Here is a 10,502-nt window from a genome sequence, read left to right as displayed (position 1 = left end):
GGGCTCCCCTGTTTCAAGATGGCGGCTCTATTGACGCATTCGTTCCAATGAACTGCCGTATCCAAGGTGAGGTCTAGTGTATATGTCTATGAGTATCCACAAGTTTCCGAGGGGCGCTCCTGTAAAAAATAAAGTGGGTGAAACTTCCGGTGAGGCGGCGGAAGTAGCATTCCAATGGTATTTTGTGTGTTAGTTAGCGAAGAGGCTAGCTGTTTTTCTGAGAATTATTTTACTATTTAAAGACGCAAATCTTTATGAGAGATGTCGTTACGGAGCTCAGGGACAACATGTGCTGTTCGCGGTTGTATGTATAACCGGACTAAACTAATTTAGTGGCTTGAACGGGATTGTTTTGAACATAAGCTGAAAACGAGTGATCCTGTCAGAGCCCGTCTCTGATCCTGCCAACGACTGTAGTTTCCATCACCTCCCAAAAGACGACGAATCTTCCTGTGTACATTTGTTTAAATTCTTAATGTTCTATAAACTCTATCAGCATGTGTTTGGCTGTTTTTTACTGATGTTACACCTAAACTCAGCATCAAAGCCTGTGTTGACAGAATACCAAATGTGCCAGTTAATGTATTCAAGTAGCACATTCATTTATAATTTTGAATAAACTCCAAAGCACAATGACTAAGTGTGTATTTTTTATTTTAATAGTTTGTCAGCTCACACAACTGTCTGTCACCATGCCTTGATGAGTATTGATTATTAATAATGTTATTATAATACTCCCAATCAACTACTGCGGAGGGTAAAGGTACTGTTATTTCACCCTTTTTAATTTCGTTGAGGTTGTGTTCCCACATCGTTAGCTAGTTTGGATCGCTATAACTTGAATGACTGTCAACTGTTGAATGAACGAGTGTCAAGCATGTCAAATCGCGCTTTGTTTACTTCCAACCGGAAGTCGCGCCCACTTTTGACGCAAGGCCTCATGGGGCGTAGGAAACTTGTGGATAGGTTAGTTACCGATGAAGAAAGGTAATGCTAATTCGCGGGAGTTCCTCGTTCAACACCTCAGTCAGATTGCGAATTCTGTCGGGGGAAAGTGCAGATACGATGTAAGAAAGATTTTGATTTATAATTTTGTTTTTCATGCTACTAAAATAATAATGTCTTGATTTTCTTATGCATAAAAGCAACTACTTCATAAACGGTTCTTGACTGTGCGACACACAAAAAACGTTTACTATATGATTGTAATGACTTTTAAAAATTTTATCACGAACAATGTTCGACAATAATGAATGATGCTTTTCACTTACAAGTTAAAACGTTGTTTTGAAAATAGCTTCAATCTTTTGGGGAATGCTGTCTGTGAGATGTGTGAATTCTTACATTTAATTAATTAATTAAAACAAATACAGGATTTGGTCTGAGATGGGATCTGAAAGAAAATTTTTCTTTTCTGAATTAAATTCATGATTTGTTTTATGAAGTTACGAAGAAACGACAATAAATTGAATTACAATAAAGCGGAAGAAATAAGTGTAGAAATTAAAATGTGCAATGCTAAGGAAAAACAGTTACAGCATCTGAAATAGCATTATTTAATGCAGCTCACACGGAATGAGTAATGACTTAATAAGTAAAGGACTTTTTTCATGCTTCGATTTAAACATGAAATGTTTAATAGTTTACTTTTGAAATAATTTCAAATTTAACTTAAAATTTAAATGTCATTTTAAAACCGCCACTAGGTGGCAGCAATTCACTTTTATTGAGTGAGTCATTAAGAATCAACCGATGCTTTTAAAACTCGTGTTTTTGGTATGGGTCTGTGGAATTTATGCAGTTTTATTAAACATGTGTGTAATTTTACTCCTAAATTGAAAAAACCCGATTCTAAAACTCTTGAGGGAACCTGAGGGGATTTTAATTTCATACCTGTTACCATGTTGTCCTGAGTCGGGAAACACTGGATCACGATGTGATTAAAAGTGCAAGCTTCACTTTTTTACAATCAGGATAGGATTAATATTTGACAGGGACTACATTCTGTTACATGTATGGCAAATGTATGACTTTGTTGATAGATCTCAATTTGTGTAATTTCACACTTGTTATAAGATTTTAACTTTTTTGTTTCAATTCTCCCACAGTGTTGCATTCAAATGGGTGACAAAGGTCCACGAATTTCTCGATCATTATATTGTATCACAACAGGTAAGCAAAACAGTGTTACTATTCTGCAGGTAATTAGAGGGTATGCATTATTGTCAAAAATATACGGATGATAGACAAGACAACACTTTGAAACGTGAAATTATATTTTATTTTCGAACAAACTACAGAACAATAAACTAAACTAAACTAAACAATAACAATTAAATCATTTTCCCCAGAACACAAACACTTTAAATAAATGTAGAAAAATGGTTGAGGGAGCAGGCTATTCTCCAGGCTATTCTGAGCTCTCCCTCTCGCGGATCTGCAAGACCCGTCTATTAAGGTGCTTCAGCACAAGTTTCATAGGTAATCTTTTAATTAGGTCGTCTGGGTTGCCAGAAAAGACTGTGGATGGTACAATGAACACTTCCGATTTACTGCTGAGGAAGTGGCAGGTCTCATTTACGTCAGTGACACCAATGATTTCTGCCTCTGTTTCCTCAAACTGGGCCTCAGGTATCTGTGGAAAGAAATCAATGTGGGAAATGTCAGTGTATTAGTACTAAAACACCTCAATGTAAGTATTTCTTTTTGTACAATTTTGCTTTTCTGTATATTAAATTCTTGTTTATTGACCTGTTGTATTAGAAAACACACTTGCAATTCTAGCCTATTATCAGATTACAGTCATGCTGATATTCTGAACAGTTTGCTTTTGTTGCTTTTGTTCATGTGATATTTATTAATTGAAATGTAGGTTTACATCTCCAAAAACGTTTCCTCTTTTTCAGTGTAAACTATGGCAGCAGTTGTGCATTATGTACCTGCACAGACGTGTAGGCTGAGGAGTGGAATTTCTCCTGGCCATTCTTAAAAATGCAGGGGCGAAGGTGTGTGAGCACCACCTCGTCACCCACGCAGAGGTCCGTCAGCGCCTCGTCTCTCCACAGCGACACGTCAAATGACTTGCCTCCAGACTGGAGCCGCATGTCCAGAATGGGGACATTTGTCCTGGTCATCCTCACGCCACGCAACTGGAAATATTAAAGTGAGAGAATCATAAGCCAAGTCAAGCCAGTCCCTAGCAACCAAACAGAGTACCCTAGCAACCATTTTTTAACAGCTATATCTCAGCATCAGAACATTGTATCGCGATGGGGGTTGGGTCTTTTGACTAATGCTAGCACACCCATTCCACCCCTTGGATGAGCTAGGCTGGGTAAAGCAGGGATGTTTTTGTATCAAAGCAGTAGCAACAGCCTCAAAATCTTCCTTATCTGGGTACGCTTTGTAACTGTATATTGTCTCTGAGAGTTTTTCGAGAATCTCATGCTTAAGCTCTCCTGACAATTGTAATTATGTTTGATCTCGCATGTACTGTAGATTTCCCTGATGTAATCTGTATTCAATGTCAACAGGAAAAGTAGGGATCTCAAAATTTACATGGCCATGCAGTACGTATACAATGAAGTGGAGGACCAGAAGCCACAGACAGGACTTCAGTGTCAGCTGTGCTATGGGTTGGTGTCGTCACAAGGGAGACAATCTTCAGTGTGGGCTTATCTGGCAAGTCAGTAATGTCGGTAAGATTCACGAGGGAATTGTTGAAGTCTGGATCCTCAAACTGAAGTGCGAACTTGTATTGAAGTCCCAGCTTTTCCTCAAGTTGTTCCAACAGTGAGTCAACGGTCTGTGGTTTCACAGGAAGTACAATTTTTCTGATGTCGTTGTCACAAACTATAACTCTGAGTACGGTTGTTGTCTCCATTCTTGTTCTTTCTACAAAAGTTAAAGAAATTTGTTAGTTTTCTTAAAAGAAAATGACTGCTTACCCCAATTTCATCATTCTAAACCCATCCTTTGGGAAAAATATGATTTGAAAAAGTTCCACTCATCCCTGTTTATATTTTAAGAAGTACACAGAGGCATTAATAATTTCATGTGACTTGTGCAATACAGTTCAAGCATTTAAGGCATACATGGGATTGTTGAGAAATTAACTTCAATATATATAATCAATTTAACTGTATATCCTGTGTGAAGGTTTGCTGCTTTGCACAGGAGAATTTGTTCAAGATTGATATACACTTTTTTTAAAAAACTATTTATAAATCTTGAAAAAAATATACTGTGCAAAGGAGCAACCGTTCACACAGTATAGCATTAAATTGCTGCTCTCTCACGAGTGCATACAGTATGTTACAATTTAAAGAAAACAAATATAATTTCAGTTTGTTTCTCACCAAACCTATTGATTTACTATTTGAACCCATAGTATAATGAAATTACTTATGCTTCTGTGTCCTCCTAAAGCTTGAGAAACTATGCCTGCTATCTTCTGACATAATACTGACAAAAGCAGTCAGAACTCTTTTCAAAAATAATATTTTTTTGTCTACAGATTAAGAAAGAGAGTAAATAATGATTTTGAAGTCCCTTTAAAACATGAATTGTCATTCATTCAGCATGTGATATAATGTTTGAGCGTAACAGGTCCTGCCCCGAATTGTATAGGCTGGCAATGGAAATGGGTCCTTTAGATCTGAGGGTTTGGTAATTGACAGTGATAGCACATGACTGCACTGTTCAAAAGAACGTAGGTGCTCAATGTACCAACATGTCAGATCTTTACACACAAACAGAACATCACTTTTGATGACAAGAATTTTGAAAATCTGTTTGAAATCAGGTAGACCTGAACAAGTACCAACACAACCATATCTGGATTATACTTGATTCCATTAACGCTCACTGATGATGCTGCGAGGACAGTGTTCTGAACTGCATATTCTTGTCTCAGGAATTCCTGAATGTTCTGAGGGAAAGTTGACATCAAAGTACCCATCACCTTATTTGTCTTTATTGGTGGCTTGAGAAAGGAGGGAGAGTCAATGTAGTAAGCCAGCAGTCTTTGATGGCGAACAGCCAAAGTTTGTGTAACATTTTTAAAGGGCACCTATCCACAAGTTTCCGAGGGGCGCTCCTGTAAAAAATAAAGTGGGTGAAACTTCCGGTGACGCGGCGGAAGTAGCATTCCAATGGTATTTTGTGTGTTAGTTAGCGTAGAGGCTAGCTGTTTTTCGGAGAATTATTTTACTATTTAAAGACGCAAATCTTTATGAGAGATGTCGTTACGGAGCTCAGGGACTGTTCGCGGTTGTATGTATAGCCGGATTGAACTAATTTAGTGGCTTAAACGGGATTGTTTTGAACATAAGCTGAAAACGAAATCCTGCCAACGACTGTAGTTTCCATCACCTCCCAAAAGACGACAAATCTTCCTGTGTACATTTGTTTAAATTCTTAATATTCTATAAATTTTATTAGCATGTGATTGGCTGTTCGCTACTGATGTTACACCTAAACTCAGGATCAAAGCCTGTGTTGACAGAATACCAAATGTGCCAGTTAATGTATTCAAGCAGCACATTCATTTATAATTTTGAATAAACTCCAAAGCACAATGACTAAGTGTGTTTTTTTAATTTTAATTGTTTGTCAGCTCACACAACTGTCTGTCACCATGCCTTGATGAGTATTGATTATTAATAATGTTATTATAATACTCCCAATCAACTACTGCGGAGGGTAAAGGTACTGTTATTTAACCCTTTTGAATTTCGTTGAGGTTGTGTTCCCACATCGTTAGCTAGTTTGGATCGCTATAACTTGAATGACTGTCAACTGTTGAATGAACGATTGTCAAGGATGTCAAATCGCGCTTTGTTTACTTCCAACCGGAAGTCGCGCCCACTTTTGCACGCAAGGCCTCATGGGGCGTAGGAAACTTGTGGATTATGCCCCTTTTTACAAGATTTAATATTGGTCTCGGGTGTCCCCAGAATGTATTTGTGAAGTTTCAGCTCAAAATATCCCATAGTTAATTTATTTTAACCGTTTGAAAATGTCATTTTGGCCTGATTATAAATGAGCAGTTTTGGGTGTATACCACCTTAAATGCAAATGAGCTGCATATCCCCGCCCTGCCTTTGGATGAGGGCGTAACTTCATACCTATGGCAGTCACTCGCTGTTTTGTCTGTCATTTAGCGTATGTTTGAATCAGAAAATATAAATAGTACGAAGAGACTCCAGGAGAAAAAACACAAATGAGAATGGACCAGTACGTCTCGGTATGGTTATTTAATACATTTATTTACTTATAGAGTTGTAATTGCGTCTTTTTGCTAGTATGAAAGTGCACCACACACACACACACAAACACTAACGCTGGCGCAATTTTTTGAAACTACATAGACATTCTGTGATAAAGTTTGCTACGTACAAGTGAAATTACAATTATGCGAGGGACCTGTGGCGTCATGTTTACTTGTCATACAGGTGCTTCTGTGGCAAATGTGAGAAGATGGCTAACTAACTTGAAGAAAAACATGTGAACGACACGTGAGCGTCGAACTTTAACGTTAACCCCGAATGTATAACCGATTAACACAGCTTACAAAATGTACATAAAACAGTGTTCAGTAAAAATCGGTCTAAGTTAACGTTAAAGCCACTTGTCTCAACCAGACTCATTCGACATAAAACTACTTCAGTGTGCCGTTTCCTCTAACTACACAATGAGCAAAATAAAATCTGTTTTATAAGCAATACAATGACAGTAAAGTTGATAAATACTTGTTCAAGAGGCTAGCATACCTAGTTTTGCTGCCGGATCCCGAACAACTAGATGAAGTTCTTCTTCAACTGTCTAATTGCGCAACTGCGCATGCGCGAGTCGAAAATGCATTTAAAAAATAGTTGTTTCATCTTATGCTGAAACTTGGTAACCAATGATCAGTAACTATATCAAGCTCTGTTAATAAAAATATTCTGTTAATAAAAAAAATCTGTTTAAAAAAAATAGGACTGTGAAGCAGCAGCAGCCCTTGGGCTTGCAAATTTGCTTTAATCTTCCCAGTTATTTTATAGCATGGAGGGAAAAAAAGAAAAAGATTCAGAACCTATTAATAAATAAATATGTGTGTGTGTGTGTGTGTGTCTGTGTGTGTGTGTGCGTGCTTGCCCTCTTTGTGTGTGTGTGTGTGTGTGTGGTGTATATAGTTAGCCTGGTAATACCAGACTCTACTTCACTTTGCTTCGTAGACAGAGTCTGGAATGGCATAATAGAGAAGTGTTTTCTCTCTCGCAAGGGGGCGCTTCTCTGAAGTTTAAAATCATTGGTTACCCGTAAGCCAATCAGATAAGTTTATTTATGACGTATGTTATGCGCCGACACGGCCGCATCGAGACATTATGCATCGAACTCAAATCTATGATCGAACTTCCACTGTAGACAGGGAGCGGCGCTTTTGTAAGGGCTGCAAAATGTGTGCCAACCGGGAATGAACAATTCACAAACTAGGTTATTTATATGATTTACTGAGTTGCTGCCACCCCGCAACGTCGGCTTGCCCTGCTCTCACGAGCCATGACTGATTTAGCTTCCGCCGCCCCGCAGCGCCGCGAGGACGAGCCCCAGCCCCTGCTCTCACCCTTTACTGTCTATGGCTCTCACGAGTCAGGAATGATTTAGTTTCCGCCGCCCCGCAGCGCCGCGATCGAGGGCGAGACCGAGCCGCTGCTCTCGCGAGTCATGAATAGGAAGTTTATTTTACTGATTTTCTGAGTCATTCGAGTCATTTTGCTTATTTAAGTGGCTTAATGCTATAATTTTAACAGCCAAATTCCCCGATCACATCCACCTACGCAATGTTGATCATATTCTGAATTAAGAAATCATAATGCAGTAAAAAATGATTTACAGGGAATCACTTTACCTTGCTTCCGAGTTTTACGTTCATTTGTCACGTGACATACACAATGAACAGATTGTTCATGAATCACATATCTGGGACTAATGCAGCAGGATGTCGAAACGAAATATGGTGGATTATTATTATGATAATAAGAGCGCGCCAGGAGCGTTCACAGCTGAGGAAACCGACGTTATTGTCATGGCCGTAAAAGACAGAAAACTGACGTTAAATGGGGGTAAGTTATGTCCTTATATAGTTATGCATATACTTATGGCCAAACAGGTCTGATCCGTCATTACTACAATTAGCCTGAAAAAAATGGGTAGCCTAAATGCTAAAGCTTGAAATGACAATATTTGTCCTTGTTATAATGATTTGCAAAAATAAAAACGTCTGCACGCGCCGGTCCTAGCTGTAAACACTGATGATGCGAGCGAAAAACTGGAGTGAACATGGCTGTAAACGACTTTTGCTTCAGCTTGAAAAACCCCGGAATGTTCTCCATAACAGAGCGAATTGCATCCCGTGTCTTGTTTCCCATTTCTGCAGTTGTTTCGGTATTCGGTTTTCGATTTCTCTAACCTACAATGTACTAGGGGTTGAACCGACTAGTCGATTAGTCGACTAGTCCAGTGGTTCTCAAAGTGGGGTCCGAGGACCCCTGGTGGTCCGCGAGCTAAAGCCAGGGGGTCCGCGAAATAATTTACAACCTAACGTTTTTTTCCATGCTATGAGTCATGTTTTCTTTATCATCTGAAAACATGCTGTTTATTCCTAAGTAACTTATATAAAGCATTTAACATAAAACAATACAAAGTAGACACTTAAAGTTTTCTATAGATAGATAATCTATGTCTGTGCGTCAAGTAGACTATTCGCTGCTGTTGATTTTGCGGGACGTGCGCCAGAAAGGAGACAGATCGACGGCATGAACCCGCATCCGGTTCTTTTCTGTATTTTTAAAAGGCATGACATTTTGTAGTCATTTATAATGTAGCCTATACACAAATAAAAAATGGACACTTTACCGTTTCGGATGATGCACTCTTGTCTTATCTATGACCATAAATAAGAGTATTCCTGTTTCCACTGCTGAGGAAAAATTCCCATGTAATTGCGCGCCGGCGTCTCGCGTGCGCGCACAATAGTCAGTTCTAGCACTGCTACTGTAGATTTGACATTAGAAGTCTGATCATTATCAAAATAAAAGTGCATAGTGACAGGGCCGTACCCACAACTGAGGTTGCAAGGATGCACATCGCGATGATACTGACCTTCTCGTCTGAGGTGCTTCAGCAGACTAACAACGATAGCTCGTCAATGTCAAAATTTTTGAGTCGGAGTGAACTCAAAGTTCCCCGCACGACGTTTCAGTCAACGGTCATAAAGTGCGAGATAAGATGTAGGCCATAATTAACATAAACTAAACAGCTGTTTTAGATAAAAGTTTTAAAAAACGACTGAAACAATCAGTTTGCAAAGTATTAATCAAGCTCAACTTTAACAAAGGAAAAAGCAGGTCAATAGAAACATACTGTGCCCATGAGATTAACATTATGGATTATATTTAACATATACTGTATGTTTTTTTTTTTTAGCTAATTACAGTAGCTCAAATTAACAACGCACGCACCTATTAAACATAATGCCATTATCATTGTATTTATAGGCTTATGGGCTTTATTTGTGTGCAGAATAGGCCTAATTATTGAAACATTTCTCTTTTAAGGCCATTCCTGATTGGAATATGTGATTGTGTTTCGTGACATCTTGACAAAAAAAAAAAAAAAAAAAATGTATGCCACTGACTGACATGCTTCTACACTCTAAAAAATGCTGGGTTGTTTTAACCCAATTTTGGGTAAAATATGGACAAACCCAGCCAATTGGGTTAAAAATATAATTTAAAAATGTAACCCAATGGCTGGGTTTGTCCATATTTTACCCAAAATTGGGTTAAAACAACCCAGCATTTTTTAGAGTGTACTAAATCTATAGTTATCCAATTGTGGGGCCTTAAAACACCTTAAAATGCACATGTGTAGATCAAGAACATCAAAAATTCCTAAGTGAGGGATCCTAAGTGATTCCTAGCAAGATCACTTTCGTTACCTCAGTAGGCTATTTAGAAATTCCTGCATAGTACCCTGGGTGGAGACCATTCATTTTGTGCAAAAATATTTCATTTGCCGCTCACACATTAACTTTGTGCTCAATAACTGTTATAAATATGAGGGGGGTCCTTGGAATTTTTTTTCCCCTGAAAGGGGTCCCTGGCACCAAAATGTTTGAGAACCCCTGGACTAGTCGACCTTAATGCAATGCCGTGACGCTTTAAGCTTGACGTCGACTAGTCGCGTTGATCATGTGACACTGTATGATTGCGCTAATTTTGATAGTCTATGGTCGCGTTACAGATGACAACAGATGAAGAGCCTAGAGGGTCATTGCAGCAAGAAAGCAGCATTGGTACATAAAGCGTAAACCTAACCGTCACTGGTGTTAAGACCAATCAGGGATGAGTTCCGAAATGGTATATGGTGGGGTCCGGATAACAGAATAGTACCAAAATAAAGTTTTAATATAGGGATGTAAAATAAAAATTAAAGGTGTCAAACACTGGATTTTA

This window comes from Pimephales promelas, chromosome 2, assembly GCF_988280905.1.
Source record: "Pimephales promelas chromosome 2, fPimPro1.hap1.1, whole genome shotgun sequence".
Taxonomy (NCBI): Eukaryota; Metazoa; Chordata; class Actinopteri; order Cypriniformes; family Leuciscidae; genus Pimephales; species Pimephales promelas.
The sequence above is the reverse complement of the archived record's forward strand: the minus strand, read 5'-3'. Positions refer to the sequence as shown.